Source organism: Rattus norvegicus, chromosome 3 (assembly GCF_036323735.1).
Source record: "Rattus norvegicus strain BN/NHsdMcwi chromosome 3, GRCr8, whole genome shotgun sequence".
In the NCBI taxonomy this organism is placed as follows: domain Eukaryota; kingdom Metazoa; phylum Chordata; class Mammalia; order Rodentia; family Muridae; genus Rattus; species Rattus norvegicus.
The window spans coordinates 25,761,816-25,786,080 of NC_086021.1; the positions used below are offsets into that span (position 1 = coordinate 25,761,816).

Genomic DNA, 24,265 nt, shown 5'->3' on the forward strand with positions numbered 1-24,265 from the left:
GAATTTTGTAAACATCTGATTTGCTAGGGGCTTCTTTAAAATGTGTGCCATGTTAAGTTTGAACCCTCGCACTGCATGAAAAACTGGCTTATGAGGTGCACCTAGGTAGTGGGGACACCAGCTCAGGCTTAAAGAGCAACAGAGCAAATGGGTAGCATCCCAGGATGGCTCACAAATGAGCCCCCACCCACAAGAATGAGAGCCCACTGCACATGACAGGTGCACATGTCAAAGCCTGATTTGCCAGAGGCTGAGAGTGACATGTTTACCTGGCGGCCAGATGGTTAGCATTTTAAGGAGAATCCATGTGTTGCCAAACAAAGCAACATTCCTACCTTTATTCTTGTCAGGTTTGTATCCCCCGCCTCCCAAGATATCTTCGAGATCCTTGTCTGACCAACCTACAGAAAAACCACATATTTCAGTGGCCAAAAGAAAAAAATCTCAGCAGCAAACATTTGGATTAGTCAAAGTTGTCCATGACACGTGAGTGTTCTTCATGGAACTGAGAGTGTGGTTCAGTGGCACAGCAGATGTCTCAGAACCACACCTTGTGCTCATACTAAGGATCGATGGGGAGGGGGAGAAGGAGGGGGAAGGGAAGGATGTTGAGGGAAACGAACAAGGAAGAAAGGGGGTAGGCAAAATTTCAACCGGCCCCTCAGACAGCTCATTGCCGACGTATATGTTCTGTAGAACGGCCAATCATCTTGAGTGTTTGTGTGACCACAGAGAGAAGAAATACAATCCTATAATTAAGTTCAGATGAGACGCCATCCCCCTGCCTCGATGGCAGCTCTCTGAGGCTCTGACTCTATAGAAGACTCTGCTTCTTAACTGAACCAAGGAGATTAATGCCTTTCTGCAAAAATAAGTCTCAACTTTCTCACGATCTGCAACACAATCACAGATGACTAATACAAGAAGCAGAATCATTATTAACCATAGTTCAGTGATTAAGTGCACATCTTCCTGAATGTCCTATGCTCTGTGTGCAAAGTGTGCTTAAAGCCGTCCCGCTCTATTCCAGAGGACAGAGGGGTGATTTGCTAAGCCCCTGGCGTCACTGTTCCTTCTCTTACTTGGCTTTGTCTGCTTTGTGTCATGAGACCACTTTTGCCAGGCAGAATGAATGTCATACCAACTGGATGACTTGGGAAGCATTTCTTAAAACTAAATGAAATGAATCCGTCTGTCCAGGACAGCCACTGATGGTGCTTGTCGACAAGATTTCGGGTGAAGCCTTTGTAAGCTACCGTGAGTCTTTTCCAGTGGTATGGGTGGTGTTAGCAGCAAGTTGGATTTTTTTTTATTATAGCACGCAGCATTACACTGAACTTTTATAAACCATAAGAGAACAAGGTTTTCCAAAGACTAACCTGCAATGCTAGAAAACTACAAATGGGCACAAGTCCATTGAACGGGTGTTGTAGTTCAAACGTGAAATGTCCCTATAGGCTCATGTGCTGGGACTCTTGAGGCCTGCTTTTGGAAATACATCACTGGAAGGTGACATCTGGGTTTTACTAGCCCACTTCCTGTCTCTGTCTCTCTGCTTCCTGTGTGTGGATACAACTCGAGCAGCAGAGATATATCGGGGCCTCATCGCTTCTAAAATGATAAACTGAAAGAATCCTTCCTCTTCTCTTCACTTGCTAGGTACTTGGTCAGGGCAACCAGAACAGTAATGAAAGGAGAACTAAGTGAGGAAAGGTACTAAACACTTTTTAAAATGTATTATTCCTTTATATGTATGTTTTAAACCCTTTTGAATTTAATTGTATTTAAGTTTGTGTGTGTGTGTGTGTGTGTGTGTGTGTGTGTGTGTGTGTGTGTGTGTAGGTCAGAGGACAGCTTTCAAGCTGCATATCTCAATATGAGAATCCAGGCATCTCCTAGCAAGATTGACATTCTAGAAATTTCTAAGAAGTATAAAATAATGCCACTCTCTGACAAATTGTTTTTCTCTCGACACAGACTCATACAATGTGCTATTTATGTTAATATGTATTGGTTTAGTATTATCATTTTATATGAACAATACTGATTTTTCTTAAAAATTAAATATATAGATGATAAACAGAGGTAGATATGACACACACAGACAATAGTTATTGAGATTCCCAGTAATTCGGAGAATCCCAAGACCAAAATATATCAGTACTACTGTTGTGGGATTCTCCGGCAGCTCAACGTGGCCCAGATCTGGCCCAGATCTACAGTACACTGGACGTCTCAGAATGCCATTGCAGGTATAAGACAAACCATACCAGGAACTATAGCACTGGCCTGTGATGTTGAGCAACTAGAACTTACCTCCTCCTTCTCCTGTACTTGGCTTTTTGGGGCCATCTAGATCGTTCTGATCATCCAAGGCATCTTCCAAGTCAAACCCATCAAGTTCTGGGGACCACAGAACAAAAGAGATAATCACTGCTGTACTGGGTAGTTTTTATGTCGGCATGAGCTAGAGCCATCTACAAGGAGGGAACCGTGTTTAGGAAAAGGCCTCCATAAGCTCAGGCTGTTAGGCATTTTCTCAGTGATCGATCAGTGGGGAAGGACACGGTACACCGTGGAAGGTACCATCCCTACACTGGTGGTCATAAGCCAAATAAAATAAACCCTTTCTTTTCTATGTTGGTTTTGATCATGGTGTTTAATTATCACTGTAGAAACACAAACTAGGATACCCACTGAAACAGGTAGCTGATGTGGAAAATCCTCCCTTCCTTTTTTCCTCTGAGAGCTTGTCTTACCCATAGGATTTGACGGTGCTCTAGTTGTTCCTGGCCTTCTCGTTGTAGTAGTGGTGATGTGGTCCCCTCTCTCTGACAGTAGGAGGGAAAACAGCAAAAAAAAAATAAATAATAATAAAATGCATACCTACATCATAGTTTAAGGAAGTCACACCGTGAATAGGCCATCGTTCGTACTTATTAAAGCTCCTATACAACCTCATGACTACCCGGAAAAAGATGGCAAAGAGATGGAACAGGTTTAAGTGAGGGAGAGTCTAACCATTCTTCATATGTTGGGGACCGAGAGACCCACATCTCACCACTTGACCAGAGCTAAAACATGAGCCCAGATCTGCTGCACACATGGAGAGGGAATTCTAGACGATCCCCGAGACCTTTGAGCTACAGTTTCCTCCACTGTTAGTGCAAGAACTGAACAGCAGATTGCGATGCCCAGAGATGAATGAGCTGGTGTTGTCTGTAATGTGCAGAGAACTGTTTTATAAGCTAGCATTTATGTGATGTACAGAGAACTGCTTTACAAACTGAAAGTGGTTAAAGAAGCAAATTTGACCATCATGCTATACCATACATTAAAGTCAACTAAAAGTGGATCAAAGATCTAAAAAGCTAGTTTCTAAACACTCAGCAGAAAACATTTTGGAAAAAATATATATCCGGTTCCTGTCAGCCTGCACTTCTTTGCTTCATCCATCTTATCTAGTTTGGTGGCTCTATATGTATGGGCCACATGTGGAGCCACATGTAGGCTCTGAATGACCGTTCCTTCAGACTCTGCTCTAAACCTTGCCTCCCTATCCCCTTCTAAGGGTACTTTTGTTCCCCTTTTAAAGAAGGAGTGGAGCATCCGCATTTTGGTCATCCTTCTTGAGTTTCATGTGATCTATGGCGATGCACTCTTTTAATCACAGCACTCCGAGGAACAGAGGCAAGAGGATCTCTGAACTTGAAAACAGCCTGGTCCACAGAGTGAGTTCCAGGACAGCCAAGAGAAACCCTGCATTAAAGAAACAACAACAAAAACAAAAAGAGAAAGAAATGAAAAGAAAAAACAACAAGGATTTCCAAACAACTCACTTGCACCGTCACAGAACAACAAACAAATGGGTGTTGTAGTCAAACGTGAAACGACCCTACAGGCCAATTGTTGGGAATACGTCACTGGAAGGTGACATGTAAGGTTTACTATCCACTTCCTGTCTCTGTCTCTGTGCTTCCTGCGTGTCACTCCAACGTGAGCAGTGGGGTCACATGGGGCCCAGGTTAAGAGTAAAGGAGAACTACTGTGGCATTTTGTAAGTGATGGATTGGATACTGCCTTGTCATCACTATTACATGTTGATGCTACTGAACTCATTTCAGCAGTGTCTCAGAAAGCAAAGTATTTAAAGCAGAGGTGAGGGAAATTACTATAAACGTAAAGTAAACCTAAAGGTATAAAACCAAGAAGATCCAAATAAAGACACACACCAGAAAACACACCAGATTGGCAACATCAGCTCCCACACTCTCTATGGTCAATGAAAGCCTATAGAAGTCCCACTGATTGTTTCTTTCCAGAAATAGTCAAATTTGATCTAAACTTTTTGGGGAAGGCAGAACCTGAGATTGTCTGTTTTAAACCTTAAAAAGAATAAAGTGGGATGAATCACTCTACCTAATATTTCATAGTTAACATTTATCAAAGATGTGGCAGACAGATAGATATAGGCAACAGAACAGAATGAAGAGGTCAAAAGACCTCAGATCTGCTCAAGAGGTTTTTGTTATACATATGCAAAGTAACTCAAGGGAGGAAGAAATCTTTTCAGCAAAAGGTGCTGGAATAATTAAACTTCCAAAACAAAAAGCAATGGGTTTCATTTTATAAAACTAACTGCAAATTGATAGGTTCTATTTGCTTAAATATTAAACCATTAAATTTTCAGAAGGAAATGCTTAGAATGTTTCAGAATGAATGCTTAGTAAAGAGTTCAGATATTCGCAACAGAAACATGGCCCATAAGAGGAAAAGTTGTTACGAAGCTGGAAAGAGCAGGCCACCTGGTGCACGGCCACGATCCAGGAAGCTGAGGTGGGAGGACCTGGCATTTGAGATCCAGCTAGGACTGCTTGCCAAGATAGTAAGATTCAGTCTCAAAAGAGGGAGGAAGAGGAAGAAGTGGCATAGGAATAGGATGTGTAGAAAGGAGGGAGGACAAAGAATTCTAGACAAGAAAACCATCAGGAAGCTTTAATGGAGCTAAGGTTCTTGTGGGCTGGTGGCGTAGCTCAGAAGCAAGCATGCATTTACTTAGAGGTCCTAGGTTTTTCCTCAGAACAAACGGGGAAAAACAAGGGGGAGGAGAGGAAAGAAAGGAAATCTGGAGTTGGCTTTTTGAGAAAAGAAAACAAGATTCAAAACTTGTTCTAATGACTCAAAATTATAAATGGGAGAGGAGGCATTACAACTAATACTAAATAGGTACAAAGGAAACTACAATGGACAATGTATTCCTACAAATCAGACACGCTAGAGGAAATGGATAGAGCTCTAGAAGCACACAAACTATTAAGGTGATTATGAAAAATCAAAATATAAATGGATGGATGATAATTAGAATAATTAACAACCTCCCAACAAAGAAATATCCAGGTAAAAGAAGGTTATTAAAATGAATTCAAAGAAAAGTTAAAGCTAATCCTTCTCAAATCCTTGCAGATCTGAAGAGGAGGAAAGAATTCCAAATTCACTTCATGAGAACAGCATGACCCTCACGCGAAGCCAGAGAAGAATGCCAAAAACAAGCAAAACTACATGAATAGAGGCAAAAATCAAGGAAACATTACATTAGCAAAGAAAATGAACAGCATATTTAAAAGATTGCACCCTATAATCAAAACTGGATTTATGCCCGGGACACAGGATTGCTCAACATAAATTAAATCATTAAACATTAAAAGTATGAAGCATAAAAACCATGTGATCATGTCAGTAGGTATAGAAAGAGAAATTGACAAAATTTAACATCTTTTTGATGACAATTCCACATATCAGCCATAGAAGCTAGAGTGGTTAGCGCGAGTTGTCAACTCAATGAGTTCTAGAACCTCCTGAGAGAGAGGCCTCCAGCAATATGGTAGGAGATCATCTTGACTCGGTAAACTGTGTTGAAAAGAAGCACCTACGGCAGATGACATGGTTCTTCGGTCTGAGATCCTAGCCTGTACACAGGTGATGGAGTGAGCTGAGTGTATGCCATCATCACTCAAACTGGGCAAAAATAACTCTCCCTTAAGCGACTTCCACCCTGGTGCTTTCTTACAGCAACTAGAAAGGTAACGAAGATGAAAGCGAGTCACCCAACGGAATGAAGACCACACAGGATGAGGCACCAGGGTACATAGTCAAGGGGGAAACACTGAAAGATTTCCTTCTAACCTGAGGAACAAGACAACTGTGTCCAATCTACCAATTCTATTCAATGCAGTACCAGCAGTCCTAGCAAGAATGAGGAAAGGATATTGAAAACGGTCTGTAGGTGACAGGACTGTATGCACAGAAGATCCATGAGAACCAAGTGTGGTGGTGCCCACCTATGAACCCAGAATCTGACAGGCAGACTCAGGAGGAGGAGGACTTGGAGGGCAGCCTGAATTATATAACAAATTTCAAATGAGCCTGGGCTACAGATACGGAAAAATAGACAAACTGAAAGAGGAAACACTGGCATATCCATGGTTTTGAAGATGAACGAAGTAGTCATAAGCCAAAGAATGTGTATGGCAAAAGGAGAGAAATAACTCCCCCGCAGAGCCTCCAAGAGGAATGCTGCCACACAGGCACTAGTGCTTTGCGCCACTGAACTATCCCTGCAGCCTCCCTTGATCATATCTGCTGCCAGTAACGAAACTTGGAATTTAAGACAGTTTTCCGAAAACTTGCTGGTGGCTGTGATATGAGCAGCTTTTCAATATCTAGGTGGTTTTTTAAATCATTGTTTTACTCATCATTTATTTGCTTATTTGTTTTGGGACAAGAGATCTTGCTGTTGTAACCCTGAGTACCCTGGAACTTGCAATACAGAACAGGATTATCCTCAAACTTTTGGTATTCTCCCCACCTCTGCCTCCACAGTGCTGGGATTACAGGTGGTGCCACCCTGTATGACTACTGAACGCTTTGTTCAATGAGATAGGTGGCAACAGGATTCGGTGTGATTCTGTAATATATTACATTGTGCATTGGTTGGGGTATCAGTGTTTCCAAGTGACCAGTGCACAGCGCTAGCAAACTGTGAATGATCCATTCAAAGAATAGGAGAGTCCAATGGAAGAGCTGGAGGAAGGACTGAAGGACCAGAAGAGGTCACGGACTCCAAAGGACCATGAACAGAGTCAACTAACCTGGACCCTTGGAGCTCTCAGGGTCTGAACCGCCAACCAGGGAGCATGCACATCTGGCCCTAGGTCCCCACACATGTGTAGCGGATATGCAGCTTGGGCACGTTGGCTCCAAACAACTGGACCAGGGGCTGTCCCTAAAGCTGTTGCCTGCCTGTGAATCCTGTTTCCCTGGTTGGGCTACCTTACTAGCCTCAGTGGAAGAGGATGAATCCAGCCCCAAAGAGGCTAGATGTGCCAGCTAGGTGTCGGGGGTGGGGAGTGGGGACGGATACCCTGGGGGCTCCATCCTTCTGAGGAGAAGGGGCGAGATAGAGGGAGAGACTGTGTAAGGGAGCAGGGAAACTGGCAGCCATTTGGACAAAAAGGGAGTAAATAAATAAATAAGAAAATACTAAAGAAAAAAAGCACATTGAGTTCTTTCCCCTTTTCTCCTACACATTTGCATGAGTCTGGATTTTCTCCGCATGTTGTACTGAACCTCAGGAACCTATAACTGCTCAGTCCAGATGCAGATATTAAAAATCCAGGAGGAGTGGTAACACACATCTGTAGTCCCAGCACAGGGGTCGGGGGGTGGGGAGGTAGAGGCAGGTAGATAGATCTCTGTGAATTTGAGGCCAGTCTGGTCTGTCTAGTAAAGTGTGGTCTACATAGTGATTCCTACGTCTGTCTCAGAGTAACACAAACACACACAAACAGACACATACACATACACACAAACACACACACATATACGCACACAGAAATGTACACACACACACAAACATACACACACAGACATGCATGTGCACACACACACACACACACAGAGGCGCGCACACATACACACACACACACACAGAGGCACACACAGACACAGACATGCACACGTGCGCACACACACACACACACACACACACACACACACACACACACACACACACCAAGAATCCAGATGAATTCTATTGAAGCCAGACATTACAGAAAACTATAAAATAATGTCATTCATTACTCTAAATTATGTTTTCACCTTATAAGAACAGTTACTTCTCATAAAAGCACACCACATATGTCAATGCATATGGCTTTTTATTTTCCTCGGATTAATATCAGTTTTTAGTTCTAAGTTCTCAGATGAGAAGTATTTATAGATGTGACCCACATACACAAACTCTCCCGAGATCTTCAAAAACTTAGAGAATATCATGAAAACGTCTGAATATCTTCGTTGAAGACTTCTCCTTAGGCCTCAGGTTGCCCAACTCTGCTCGACTATGAATGGCTCATGTTTAACCTGGGAGCTATGGGGATAGGCTGGGGCTTAAGTCAATTTCAGCTCACCCCTTCCGCCTCCTGTACCTGGATTCTGGCAGCCATCGTCACCCAAAGCAATAGGGAAGTGGAAACGCATGGCTTTCACGTAAGGCACAGTGACCAACCAGATGGGATTCTGTTGAATTAAATCTAACATTCACATGGGTGCCTTTGCTAACTTTTCATATGTGCAGCTAAAAATTCTACATGGCTCCTTTTGACCCTGTCCCAGATGGAGTCCTAATGAGTCCCTCCTTGTGTCCCTTCTCAGGTGAGTCTGGCCTTCCTCACTTCCCACACCTCATTACCTGCTGGATTTGATGAGGCTCTGGTTGTTCCTGTCCTTCTAGTCGTGGTGCTAAAGTGGCTCTCTGAAGGGAGAAGGGAGGACGAAAGGAAGCAGATTGTAAAACACAGTGGCTGCTTTATGGTTTACAGAAGTCACATCGTGAGAATGGTCTCAGTATAGGTCCCCGAGGCCATTGTGGGGATCACACTGAAGAATCATAAAAAGTCATGGGTTCTGAAGCTAGAAATGCACATCAGTGGCCAAGAGTCACTGTTGCTCTAGCACTGGACCCAAGTCAAAGCCGGGCTTCTCGGCACAGAGAATTTCAGGACAACTCGGGCTAAATCAAGAGACCCTGTCTCAAAACAAAACAGTGAGAGGAATGAAACGGGTCGGAGTTCTCTTTTTGTACAGCAGAAAAAAGGCGAAGGCAGATGCATGTTCTCTTGTGGTTTCAACATAATGAAAATTGTGAAATTTTCTAAATGTAAAAGGAAGATGACACACGTATGACGAGAAGACACAAGCCTTGCACAACAGAACAAACAGGTAGATGGAGGCACAGCTAGTCTCATATGCGTGTACTTTTCTGAAGGCAAGATTGTCAGTGTGGTGCATGGCCGACCACTTGTGTTTGCTTGGTGGACTTGTTTGTTTGAGTCACGCTTTACTGAGGAAGTTTCTTTCAGCGCATCCTCCAGATTAAAACCATCGAAGTCTCCATATCCTGCAAAGAAGAAGACAATTTTAAGTTTAGGTAGTTTTTAAAATGAAGGAAAGATTGTAATATTTTCTTTGTCCTTACCATTATAATTTGTGGTTCTGAGAACTGAACCTAGGACCTAGAATGTACTAGGCAAGTGTTCACCACTGAGGCTGATGCTAAAATAGACTCTTGACATGGTGTTTGTCATTTAAAAAAAAGGGGGGGATGTGAATGCAAACGGAAAACAAAAATCCAAAGTAGCTATACTTACATGTAGGGAGCCATATTGGATTTGGGCCTGGCCGCTTTGTGGCTCAAAGTGTCTACGTGACTCTTGGCTGCATGGCCACAGATGTTCAACCTTGAAATGACTGTCATAAGTCTTGAGAGTGTTGGACAAAAGCCTCTCCCATGAATTTATGACACAGGAAGATAACATTCACAGGTTGTTTCAGTCTGAGCAAACACCAGACATCTCCAGCGTCTCCATCACATGACCTCTTCACCTTCTGCTCTCGCTGCTGGAATGCCCTTCTCCCTCCATCCTTTGTGTTTCACTAAGGACACTCCCCCTACCTGAAAACCTTAAAAGCTGTAACGTTCACCCCAATAAACGAGACCTTGACAACAGAACTTTTGCTTGGTCTCCTTCTTCTCTTCACCCCCATTTGATACACAGGTAGAAGGCCTCTTCGGGACCCTGAATAACTGGACCTGCTGGACTGGTCACTTACGCCAAGAAAAAATAGAGCAGAAGTCAAACACTCCATTGTGATAGAAAGAAACAGATCGTTACAAAATGCAAAAGGGCTACTTCAGCAACAAGTCAAATGCATTTGAGATATGTGCATGTGCATGTGCGTGTGTGTGTGTGTGTGTGTGTGTGTGTGTGTGTGTCTGTGTGTGTGTGTGTGTCTCCATTGTCAGGCACCCAAACATATATGGCAATCATTAATAGATATGAACATAGAATGTAACACAGTAATAGGAAACTTCCATCATCAAATGGATGACCTAACCATGGGGAGAAACAGTGGGTTTTACAAGTGTTCTTTGCAAATGCACACATAGGGAACATCATAGATCGTGTGCTAATACATGAAGCACATTCCAGCGGTGATTATGGAAGAGTGGGATCATATCAAGTCTCTTTTCTGACTACAACAGCATGAAACTAAAACTGAATGGTGAGAGAGACAGCTCACAAATATGTAGAAATTAAACAGCACTCTTCTCAACAATCCATAAGTCAAGGAAAACCAACTAGACGGAAACCAAACAGGATCCAGAGACAAGGGCAAATGGGATCACAATACATTCAAATGGAAAGCAGTCCTGACTGGAAGCCTGCAATACATCAGCCCTCATGTTACACCTCAGAAAGCTAGAAAGCAGAACAAAGGGAAAGCCAAGCAGAGCAAAGCATGTTTAAAAAACAACAAAGTGGGTAATCTAAAGGAAACGATTGAAATTCCTTTGTGTGTGTGTGTGTGTGTGTGTGTGTGTGTGTGTGTGTGTGTGTGTGTTGTGTGTGTGTGTATTGTGTATGTTTTGGCGCGCCATGTATGTTTCTGCATGGCATGCATGCAGTGCCTTTAGAGGCCAGAAGAGGGTGTCAAGTCCTCTACAACTGGAATACAGATGACTGTGGTCTGTCATGTGGATGTTAGGGATCAAACAAACCCACGTCCTGTGGAAAAGCAGTCAGTGATCTTTACTGCTGGGTCATTTCTGGAACCCCACAGAAGAAGCGGTTGTATACAAGGATTAATTCAGAAAGCTGAATATCACACACTTTGTCTCAAATGGGAGAGTCTAGATTTTAATTTTTTTATTTTTAATTTTTTTTTTTTTGGTTCTTTTTTTTCGGAGCTGGGGACCGAACCCAGGGCCTTGCGCTTCCTAGGCAAGCGCTCTACCACTGAGCTAAATCCCCAACCCCTATTTTTAATTTTTAAAAATTACATATATATGTGTATCTGTGGACATAGGTACAGGTACTCTTGGAAACCAGAAGTGAATGTCAGTTCCCTAGGAGGTAGAGCTAGCAGCCCGCCATGGATGCTGGGAACCAAAATCTTAATGAAAAGCTAGTTTTCAAGTCTGAGCCTAGATTTTAAACAAGCACTTGAGGAACAGAACAAATAAAATCACACATCACAAATCCTAGGACGCAGTTCAGAATAAGTGAAAGCCCTGTGTGGCCAGTGAGGAAAGTGACAGGGCCAACATTGGTCAGTGACAGGCAAGAACTACAAGTTGGAGATAATATAAAAGTCAGAAATACAAAATGATCTAAAATCCATATAAGCGGTACTTGACCTGTATGCTACAAAGCTGCCAAAAATAAAAGCAAAATAATAGTAGTGTAAAATACACAACCCAGAAATAAAGTCGAACGTAACTCTTACGGAGAGTTGAAAATGCACAAAGGGTTAAGGATAGTGTCTTCAGGAATCACTGGTGGGAAAACACAAAAGAATAAAATTAGACCTTTATTCCAATACAGTAACTGAATCATAATTAATTTGCAATTTATTAAATGTGATACCCAATCCTGAAGAGGTACTAAAAGAAGTAGCGGGCATAGGTCTGGCTTATGGTTTCCTGAAGAGCATTCCCAAAGCATAGGCAAAAGAGCAAACTGCAGCAGTGAGGTGGAGCTTACAGGCCAAGGGCTCACTCCGCAAGTGGAAAGCCCTGGGTTCAATTCCCAGCACCACAAAACAAGGAGACTAACATGCGTCCAACCAAAATGCTTCACCACAGCTAAAGAATGACCCATGCAATTAAGTGACATTTTCCACAAAGAAATGATGTTTATGGTCAACCGATGAATTAAAAGATAATGTACGACAAGTCTAATCTTTGAGGAAACAAAAATTGCAAGTGCAATGAAGCTAGCTTTAATCCTAGCCCATGGAAAATGGTATGGACGCTCCTGAAAAGTAAGCATAGAATTATCCTATAATCCAGTTATATGAAGCTTGGGAACTGAGGTTGGTAAACCAGAGGCATTTGCACGCTCACGCTCAGTGCAAAACTATTCACAGTAGCCAAGGTATGGGAAAAAAAACTCAAGCTTTATCTAGGTAAATGAATACAGAAAACGGTTATTAGACTAGGGAAATGTCTTGGTGATAGCACACGTACTTGGTGTGTGCAAAAGGCCCTTTATTTTTGAGATTATTACTACAACACTTCTCCCTTCCCTCCCTCCAAATCTTCCCATATACCCCTCCAAACAGCACTGTCAGTTCCACTTAAATGGAACCACCAGTGTACCATACTCAACCTGCCCAAAGTTACAGGGTCATGTAGACCCTCTCCACAACCTGGCGATTACTGCTAGTGCCAAGCTTACAAATGCACCGAAAAAGTTTCTGAGTCAAAAGCTTACAGCCTAGTAGCCAAGTCTTGCTTCTTTTCAGAGTCCTTTACATATTACTTCCAAATCCTGAACATGGGATTCAGTATTATCAAGTCCAACTCTTATAATCTTCCTCCCACAGTGACACAGGGGAGATCAAGGTCCCCTCTGGGATTCGGAGTCACACTGACAACAGGACTTAAAAACAGACTCACAAAGAACCACAAGGACGATTTATTAGAGTTCAGAAGAAGAACCCCAGGACTGGCAAGCTGTAAAGCCCTAGCAGCTCCCAGAGGACGAGAAAGGAGAAGGGCCAAGCCGTGCTGTTTAAGCTGCCATGGAGGTTAGACTCATGGCCAGCAAGCAGCCACATGTGGGGTTACAGGTTTTAAGGAAAGAGTAGGGAGGCCCAAAATGCTGGGGATAAAGACCCCAGTACTAAGGAAAGAACACTTAGAAAAGAGTTAGAAAATGTGAAAAATATGTATGCTTTTCTGACTTGGTCATAGGGTAGGACTTAGGACCTTTTACATGACTGGTCGGTAAGCTTCTGAACAATGGTGGTGGGAATCGTGGGAAAGAAAAGTACAGTGTCTCATTTTAAAAACCATTCTATCTTTTCAGCAAGGTTTTAGCTGGTGAGCCAACCTTTCTATGGTAATCCCTTACCAAAGGGATCGAACCAGTCTCCACTCAGACTGGAGATCTTATCCTCTTGACCGACACTAACAGTACCATAAGCCAGTAGAGATCGACAGTTCTCTCTCTAGCCCTGGGCCCAAAGCACTACCCCAGAAACACACACTTGAATGCTAACCCAACTTACAGAACAAGCAGTCCATTAAGCAGTTTTCCCTGAGATACCAGTCTGGAAGTAATGCGAAATTATTTCGCCCGTTTTATTGCTCCACTCCCCTTCTCATGTTCTGGTCCATCTAATTACTGCTGCTCATAAGGAGACTCAAGACTTGTGTGTGAGCTGGATGATGGATTAGGGGCAGCTAATTTGAAAGAGGAAACCTTTCCTCAGCAAAGGCAAAGAGTGATACTCTGCACCTACGTAGGCAAGAAATAAATATATTATTTATTTATTTAATATGTTATTAATATGATACACACACACACACACATAAAATCAATGAGTGTGCAAGAATCCTTGGAGATCAGAAGAGGGCATCGGATCCCCTAAAACTGGACTTAGAGTCATCTGCGAGTTATCGTGTGGATGCTGGGAACTGAATCCAGGTCCTCTCGAGAGCCTCTCTACTCCCAGAAACTGGGAGTCAGCAGACGTTCTACTACAGGCACAAGGCGAGCCTGGTATGCACAGCGATTTCAAGTACAGCTTGGTGTACGTGTCAAGTCCTAGGCCAGCCAGGGCTATACGATGAAACCCTACCTCAAAGAAGAGGAGGAAGGTATATCATGAAGGAGGCCTCTTGAAGATAGAAACGGACTGGAGTGAAGCAGCTCTAAACAAGGCAGGGCAAGGATTTTAGTTCCAGTCCAGCTACAACCTACCCTGTGACTCTTTACTGCACACCGTTTTCTTTAAGGACTTTTGTCCCTTCCAACAGCTCAAAGTATGGTCCTCCATAAAGTCAGTCACTGCTAATCCCTTCCTACAGTGAGAAGGTAGACTTGTAGGGCACATAAAACTTAACAAAATGCCTCTGGTTCCTCGGGCTACCTGTAAATTGTTCAGAGCGCTCTATGTCTACAGCTTTGGTGAGCCATCACCCATGCTGGGGTGGAACTTCAAAACCAAACTTTGTAGATGTATGTGCAGGTGTGTGTGTGTGTGTGTGTGTGTGTGTGTGTGTGTGTGTGTGTGTGTGTGTGTGTGTTTCTTTGTTTAGGTTCACACACTCCTTTGTGGGTATTTGAAGGCCCTACTATTTTTGAGGCAGAATCTTTCATACATACACAGAACGTAGCAATTTAGTCAAGTCAGCTTGCTACTCACTGCCAAGGATCTGCTCTCCCCCTTTCACCAACAATGAGAGCACAAGTGTGTGCCACTGGCATTGGCTTGTCACGTGGGTGTTCGGTATTGAGCTCATATTCCTATGTTTATGCAGCAATCACTTTACGGACTGAACCCTCTCCCCATCCTCTGTGGTGAGCTTTTGGTGATGCAGCTGCCTTTCAGTCACAGTTTCTTCTCAGTAACTAAGCCTCAATAAATTAATTGATTTACCAAGCTAATAGACACGCCAAAGTGGATGAAAGCCCGTGAAGCCTCAACTCTACACAAAGAACTACATGCAACTAAGAAATGCTGAGACTTTGATAGTCTTCCCCGGGGAAGAGCAGGTCAATTTTTACCCAATACTAAGTAGTCAGTACTGAAAACATAAACATACAAGCAACATTAGACAGGTTGAATAGGTTATATTTATGTATGCAGGAAAATCTATACATAGTTGCATGTAACAACAATTAATGAAAAGGGAGGTTGTGGACTTAAAAGAGAACAAGCAAGAGTAGATGGGAGTCATTTTAACATTTTATTTTATTTTATTTTCATCCTGTGTATGTGTGAATGCCCAAGGCAACCAGAGGCATCAGAGCCTGTGAGCTAGAAGTCCAGGCAGTTGTGAGCCATCTGCCAAGGGTACTAGGCACCAAACTCAGTTCTTCTGGAAGAGTAAAATACACTTCCAAATACTGAGCCATCTCTCCAGCCCACATGGAAGGGTTTGGTGGGAGGAGAAGTGGAGGGAATGGAGAAATGATGGGATTATGTTATAATTTCAAAAGTAAAAGTGATAATTTTTAAGACACACTTAATCATGTCCCTCCCGCCCCAACCAGAGAATCATTATGTCCTGGCTATCACCCCACATCCCTGTGGGATCACTGGGTAGATGAGTTCTAACATTTCTGCACAAAGAATGCCCAAGAGGCCTGAGGCAAGACACCTGTGGTAGAGCCGCTGAGACACAACCCCACTGTACACTCAACATGTTTGTCACACTTAGACCTGCGTTGTGAGTAACATAGATATTACCAAATGAGACACATGCAAAAACATGAATACCAGACCTGTGCAAAATAGCAGAACCCAGGCTACAAAAGAAGAAGACTGCATGCACAGTCCATTTAGCTTACTGTGTGCTCATTAACCACCACTTAGTGGAAGGAAAAAGTACTTAGGCCCCTGCAATGGGTCTGAGTCATTTCAGCTGACCCCGCACTTAACACACATATTGTGGAATTTTCATTTCTGGTTTTCAAAAGATCTTACACTGTTTTTAAAACCATATATGGAAGTTGTCTAGATATGATCTTTTCTGAGAATCTATTGTGGTTTTATGTAAAATAAAAACAGTGTGACATCACGACACAATGCTAATGATATAATGTTCAATTTCCTGTAATGCATGCAATCCCTCAGGGGTGTTCTCATTTCGAGTGTCAGGGCATACACAGTTGATACTTTATGAGGCAGAAATCACTATAAGATGTAACTAAGCTAGCTTCTAAGGTATTGGAGATACAGTTATTATCTTGTATTATCTAGACAGGCTCAAAGTGAATTCTAGGGTCGTGATAAGAAAAGAAGAGTGATAATCAGACAACATGTGGTCAGTGGATCAGGGGAAGGAGCCATGATCCATGAGATGAAGACACATTTCACAAAACAAAAAGAAACAAAACAAACAATAAGAACAAACTCAGGAAAGGCAAAGAAAACTAGAGCCTTCAGAGGAGGACAACGCTGCTAAAGCTGAACTTTATTCTAGTGGGAATCTTTCAGCTGCCTAATACCCAAAATGTTAATGGATGGATTTGTGTTGCTTTAGGCATCTAAGTTCAAGGCAGAAATAGAGAGACTATCTCCCCCTTTCTCCTATGTATATAACAGTCCATCACAGGCCTGGAGAACAGTAAGAACATTGTATTCTTTGCCTGAAAGAAGTTTCCACAGCAGGTGACATCTGTTTAAAACAAACCATGTGCTCGCCTTTGTTCTTCTGAGGTCTGCAGTATTCATTGGGAAATCTTTCCACATCCTATTAAGCTGACTCTTGAATGTCACACTTTTAACAAGCAAATATTCTTTTTGTAAAAAAAAAAATGGAGTCCTACTTACAATTATGTATATTCTAACCGGGCAATATGACTGGCAAAGGCCTTAATTGAGGTTCATAATTCACACCTAGTGTATTATTAGGCCTTTGCTACACATTGGCATTTGTGAGCATTGTACCATGACCCTGTCGTCTGCACAGCTTCTTGCAATTACTGTGATTGCAAAGGATTTGTGAAAGTTGAGGTGACAAAGAATGGCATTCCACTCACCTGAGGGACACATCCTTTGCTCACACTAATCTAAATCCAGAAGAAAGGCTTCCAAGTCATCACATCTATCCACAGGAAACTGGTTAGCTGTTCTTATATTTTAGTGAGATACAAAGTAGTTAAGAATGGGGTGGGGGAAGGAAGGAAGGATTCCATTCAAATCCAGGAACACTCAGGAGCATGGCTCTGCTGATATTTTGAACTCTGGGGAATTCTACTCTGGGGAACTGGAAATATTATTATTTCTTTTCAAATTTTAAGTTATCCAGTTTATTGTACAGTTATCTTCTGCATAAAAAGCAGAAACCCTGATAACCTGAACTCAATTCCTTGAACCGATGGAGAGATGGGAAATTATCAACTCCATAACTTTTCTTGGACTTCCACAGGCACCATGGTACATATCAATCTCTCTTTCTGTGTGTGTGTCTCTCTGTCTCTCTGTCTCTCTGTCTCTGTCTCTCTCTCTCTCTCTTCTTACACATATACATACACATAAATGTACACACTCTTGTGCATGCACGCGCGCGCGCGCGCGCACACACACACACACACACACACACACACACACACACACACACGCACACACTCACTCATGCTCACACTAAATTACCCAAAATGTAAGCTCTCAGCTGCTCCTGACACCATGGCTTCTCTCTGCCATCATGGACTCTAACCTTCTGGAAACATCATCCTAATTTTATTTTTAATTTGCTTTGGCCATGGTGTCTTTCAAAGCAATAAAGAAGTAAATAATACATACTGTCATGTATTCAGTCTTTAATGGATCAAATGTTGCTGTGTGGCCAGTTGTTAATGTATACTTTAACTCCACTGTGTCCCAGTAGCCCTAAGAAAGCAGTGCAACACAGATACCTACAGTGTTCAAACATAAGAAATAGTCTGACAAGACTTCCTAAAAGCTGCCTGCAAGCCAGTCTTCTCCTATCTGCCCTCGGAAGATGTTGAACTCTCAGCTTCTCCAGCCCTACATCTGTATGGACACTGTCCTGCCCCCACCCTGATGATAACGGACTGAACCTCTGAACCTGTAAGCTGGCCCCACTTTTTCCTAAAAGCAGGAACCATAGAGGTTGGCAAGGAAAAAGACAATGGACAAATGGGTTCTGTCTTTGATTAGAGTACTGAGCACTCCTTGAAGGAGGAGATAGTGAAGATACACTATTTTACACCTATCCTGTGACCAAAAATTATTACACAGATCAATAAGGAGGCAACAGAGAATCATTGATAGAGTGTTTGTCTAGCACACACAAGGTCATGGTTTCCAGCATCAGTACTCAAAAGAATGGAAAGAAGGGAGGGAAAATGGAGGAGGGTGTGATTGAAACATTAGAAACTATAGCGTGTCAAATGACTATCTTTCCAGTATCTTTTTCTCCCTCAATGACCTGCTGCTCCTCACACTGTACATAGTGTACTAATGAACGCTCATGAACAGATCATAAGCACAAAAACACACATGTCAAACTATGCTTTGAAATCAGAGCAAGTTATAATGTGGGATGCCTCAGTAGGTATCGTTTCTAAAAGCAAAGATAGATCATCTTCGACTGGTCCTTTAGTTTTTATCTAATACCTGTCTGCAATTTTCATGTCCTCTTTACATGGGTACATGGGTATGTTACCTGCTCCATCTTCTAGATTTTCCCAGCATTCTCTGCTGACTTAACAGTCAGCCTGTAAGAGAGGGTGTGTGCTCCTGGCACTGTTTGTTGCCAGCCAAGGCAGGCTGGTGTGCACACGTGTGTTCTTTCTTCACACTCAAGAGAGAGGAAAATGGACTCCCATTTTGGAGTGTTTTCCGTAGAACTATCTGCAAAAGCAAACAGACTGAAAAATCCCTCTGGTGCATTTGTATCTTTGGCCTTTTGCAAGAAGGGGTGAGAAGGAAGAGAAAGGACGACTGACTGAGAAGGTTGTTCTCATTCCCACTGCTGGCGAGGGGTTTGATTTCCTAAGTATTAATCAAAATCACTCTTGATTATAGCAAAAACAACCTTTGCTATAGTTTTAATGAAATTAATAAGAATATATGGTAATTCTGAGCAATCTTGCTCTAGAGATTAAAGAACAGCCTGCCAGGAAACATACGAATAAAGCATTAAGATCAAAATTTGCATAATTAAGTTTCTTCCCTACACTGCCCAACCCACCCCCAGCATCACTAGCTGTGCTAAGTTATATGAAAAAAGATGTTTAAAGTCAGGTTGGCAAAGCCTGGGTTTCCCCCTGAGCCGGAACATCCTTTTCCAACACTGTTTTCGTGTTTTTAAAACTCATGCCTGCCAGACTAACAGATAGCCAATGACGATTGACCAAAATTACAGAGTGCAGAGGTTTTGAGCCCTCCTCTTAAATTCTTAAATGAAAAAAAAACTGCTTTCCTGCCACTTTGGTACCATACCAATCTGTGTGTCCTGCTCTATGGAAGTGTCCTGCCAAGTCGTAGCCTAAGCAACGTATCAAAGCCCCAAATGACAAGCATTGTTTAATGATACCAGACAGAAAGGCTCCCCCCCCAGTACTACTCCTCAACAGAGGCTGTGAAAGCCTCAGCCCAGTCTACCACGTGACCCTCTATCAGCACAACAAACTCTGGTCCTTTCAGGAGGGTATGTGTTTGTTCCAAGAGTACAGACAAAGCAGTAGCCGCCTGTTTCCTGAGAATGTAAGGACACTCAGGACAGTGCACACATTACAGGTGTTTGTGCCCTTGGCCCCACCCTCAAAAAGATCTTTAACATTTCCAAAAATCCTGTAAAATGTCAACAAGCCCATTTCCCCCCTTCAATGAGTAGTTCTTGGCTTTGTGATAAGGCTATAGCTGAAAGGTTAACAGTCTTTGATCAGAGGGAACAGAAATCATCATTTTTCATTGTCTGCCTCTATACAAAGAAAAAGCAGAGAAGAGGAAAATGTCAGGAACAGCTGGCCCTGTTTACAGAGAACTTCAAGCTGGATGCCACACACATCTGTATAATTAAAACATTATGTCCTCAGGCATGCATGTCTGTATCCTTGGTCTGTCCAAACACCTGGGAAAGAGTAAAAAAAATAAAAAAAGAGCACACGGGTGTCCACAGACACTAGCTAGACACAGGAGGCATTCCAAAGTGCTTCTACCATGTTTCTGTGTTTCAGTCAACATTCATTAGTGATTCAAAGCTCTTCTTGAGTGAATTTGTTTTTCTGATTTAAGCCACTTCTGTTCCTCTGGAAGTTCCTCTTACTCTGAGGAAGGATGGAATGTGCCATGCATTGCTGCTGAGAGGGTAACATGGTAGGAACACTTTAGAAACCCCCAGAAGTTTCTTAAGACATTAAACATATATGTGCTCCATTAGTCAGGAATGCCCCTCCTTGGTCTCTCAGACATGTTTCATTTGTAATAAAAACAAAGCAACTCAAGCATCTATTTTCAGGAGAAACACGTGGAATACGGAAAATTACCCAAGAACAATGAAAAGGGTGATGCTGGCCAATCACATATCACTTGTAACACTACTGAGCAGACAGCAACACAGCCATCTTCCATTGCATGACAAGCAGAAGTGCAGGGTCACTGGGGCAGTCCAGTCTGCTGAAAGGAATACAAGAAGAAACAGGGTGGGGAGAGAGGAGAAGGAAAGAAGAGAGAAGTAATACTAGAGAAAGGTGAGGACAGGTCATCTCCTATGATGCAGTCCAGTACGCAGTGGGCTATCAGTCAGGTGCAAAGGCACAGAGTCCTGAGCCATGCTGCAGCTAGAATGCACCTTGAAAGCGTGTGTAACTGCAGTCTCTGTGCCTGGGATTATCTGATGGTAGGGACCAAGCAAGTTCTGAACCAAGTGAGGAACAGCCCAGCCCATCTCTCCACTCTCGGACTTCTAGTCTCGTGGCTGGGACAAACACTTGACAGAAGCAACTTACAGAGGAAGGCCTCACACTGACTCGAGTCTTAGAGGATAAAGTGCATCATGGTGAGGGAAGCCTAACAGAGTGGCTCGGTAAGGAACCACAGGAGTCAGCAGATGACATGTCTCACATTTTAGTGGATCAGGAGTTCTGCAGCTCCCATCTGCATCAGTGATGCCCTGTATAATGTGTGCTGAGAAGAAGGATGAGAAATGGCCAAGTACTCAGGGTGTGAGATGGAGAGAGGGAGGTCTTATGTCTTAAGGACCATAAATATACCTGGCTTCCAACCAAAACCTAAGTCTGACTGCCCAAGCACGAAACCAGCTGTGCACATGAGCACGAGGAACTGGGCGGTACAATTCCAATGTCAGAAAAGCCTATTCTATTTCAAGCAGTCAAACGGGGTTAGGGAGACCTCTGAGTACCGTTACTGCTGCACAAGCATAAGAGCCTGAGTTCACGTGTGCAGCAGCCATGTAAAGGCCGGATGTGGTGGTGCTCGGCTGTTAATCTAGCACTGGGTATGTGTTACCTGGCTTACAACCACCTGCACTCCAGTTCAAGGAGATCTGGCGCCCTCCTCTGGGACTGCATTCGAGTGATGCACTTATGTATGAGCAGCCAAAACAGACACAAAAGTGCAAATAAATACATATATTTTTTAAAGTAGAGAACAATTGAAGACACATGGTGTTGCCCTCTACCCATGACATGTATGCAGATGTCTTCAGAATTACTGAGCCACAGGATCTCAAAAGTTTACCAACATAACTACAGGTTCACAGAGTTGTAAGAAGCAACGTAAGAGGTTTCTTGTGCTTTGCTCAGTTTCCTCCAAAAGTCACATTATAGCAAGACATAGTCTATCATCACAATAAAAATACTGAAATTCACACAACCATACACTGGGTTTAGACTTCCGCTGTTTTACCTTCGTTCATTGGAGAATGTTTGCTCATCCATACTTTTGTCAAATGTGTCATGTGACCCCACAACAGTCCAGGCAAAGAACAGTTACATCACTATACTGGCCCCTTCTCCTCACCTCCGATTAACACACATACTTGTCTCTACCTTTCCTAGGACTCCATCCACTACCCACCTCAGACCCCAAATGACCACTAATTTGCTTTTTGCCTCCATAGTGAGGTAATTCCAACAAAGTCATACTTGTGGCATCGTACTGCTTGAAGTGTTTAACACTGTCTGAGTCCATTCACCCCAACTGTGAAGCCATCTCTCCCAATGGAGTGCACCAAGTGATTGTTACAGTTCATTCCATTGTCTGGGACATATGCGTTCATTCCAGTATCAGGCAATTTCAAATAAAGCTGTTAGGAAAATTCATGAATAAGAAGCCTGGTGAGGCAGAGAGCTACCATATAAAAGGAATCAGAGAATAAGAAGACACACAAACCATCTTCTTACTTCAACTTCCCCACTATGCCTGGTTCAAAACAAAATCACTATAGCTTTGTGCTTGTGAATGGAAAACTTGGTATTTATCTGTTCTTCCTTCCATTGAACTGAAAAACACCTACCCTCTTGCATGTCCTAGGGATATAACAGTAAATAAAGCAGACCAAAAAACCTGTTTGTGTATGAATCATATATTCAACTGGACTTAATGGATAGTATTCTGTAACTATACATTTCAAAAACTTGGTCAAAACCAAGCATCCTGACACATTCCTAGGCTACACAGCAAAACAAAACATGGGAGGAGGAATGTAGCTCAGTCAGTGAAGTGTTCCCTGTCTCCCTCTCTCCATCTCTGTCTGTCTCTGTCTCTGTCTCTGTGTCTTTCTGTCTCTCTGTCTTTCTGTCTCTCTGTCTTTGTCTCTCTATCTTTGTCTCTATCTTTCTGCCTCTCTAGCTCTCTCTTTCTCGTGTGTGTGTGTGTGTGTGTGTGTGTGTGTGTGTGTGCATGCGTGTATAGACTAGAGACTATAGGTCATCCATCATCAGAAGCTGTTCATGTTATACATGCACACACAAAACTTTAGAAAGTAGTTAAGGGTGTTGCTGCTAATTTCAGATATATGAAAAAAAAATCTTAAGTTTTCTCAGGCAACAATATTCATGAGTTAGAGAAATGGAGGAGGAGGAAGAAAAGATCCTATTCATAACAGGAATCTATACTATACAATGCTTGGCAACAGCCCTGTGAGAAATGAAAATGAATAAGATTATGAAAATAAACCCAAAGTTAAAAGAATCACATAGATCACATTTGAATGGGAAATATCAATAATGTAAAAGAAAATTACATGTTATAAGATTTTTAAAATTATGCATATAGGGGCCGAGGGGTTAAATCTGTATTAGTGCAGTCCCTACAGAGAGGGCCTTAGATCCTCTGGACCTGGAGCTGTGGTGGTTGTAAGTGACCTGACCGGGGTGCTGGCAACTGATTTCCAGCATCTGCATGGCTGCTTATATCTGTAACTCCCGTGCCAGGGGATCGAACACCTTCCTGACCTCTGAAGGCGCAAAGCACCACATGATACACATCCATGCATGTAGGAAAAATATTTCTAGTGATTAAATAGTAAAAAATAAATCTAAAACAATATTTTAAAGCCCAAGGTAGGCCAGGCATAGTGGGGCAGGCCTCCAGTGGCAGCACTGTAAACCCTAAGGCGGAGGGTTGAGATTTCATGGCAGACTGAGCTACCCAGGAAGATCTTCTCTAAAAAATAAAAAATCAACGGCAGTGGGGAGGAATCCTAATAGCATTTAAAACTTTGAAAATTTTATTCTCAGCTGTACGTGGCAGAAACTTGCAGGCAAGTAGATCTCAAAAATAAAGCATAATTTTAGAAAGACAAGGTTGGGGCTGTGCATAGAGCTCAGAAGCATTTGGCTAGTAAGCGACTATGCTAGGTTCAATCCCTTGTTTATATTATATTCTCTTGGTTTTGTTGTACTAGATTATAAACTGAGAGCAAAGAAGAATATTTTACGTCCTTGTCTGTTAACACAAAGTACATGACTTGATAAACAAAAGATACTGAATTTTTAAAATAAGTCAATAAAGAAATTATCAGTCCTTTCATATACTACTTAAGATTAGGGCCAACAATGGGAATGACTTGGATAGATAGACAGACAGATCAATAGATAGATATTGTAATGATAATGAAAAATACAGCAAAGGAAACAGGAAAAAAGAGCATTGTGAGCAGGAACCAGGAGAAAATATACACAAGGAACTGAGACAA

At 42.5% G+C, this 24,265-nt stretch overlaps 1 long non-coding RNA gene across 5 annotated transcripts in view; it reads right to left on the reverse strand.

Annotated features, from left to right (window-relative positions):
- Nucleotides 1-2,759: 2,759 nt before the first annotated feature.
- LOC120101877 (uncharacterized) overlaps nt 2,760-24,265 on the reverse strand; it is a 59,631-nt gene continuing 38,125 nt past the window's right edge. For 4 of the 5 annotated variants that reach the window (XR_010064726.1, XR_010064725.1, XR_010064724.1 and 1 more), the window contains one exon: nt 8,200-9,457. This is a non-coding gene — a long non-coding RNA (uncharacterized LOC120101877). Of the gene's footprint in view, nt 2,832-8,199; nt 9,458-24,265 lie in introns of those variants that run through there. The other variant, XR_010064723.1, reaches the window with a different exon arrangement.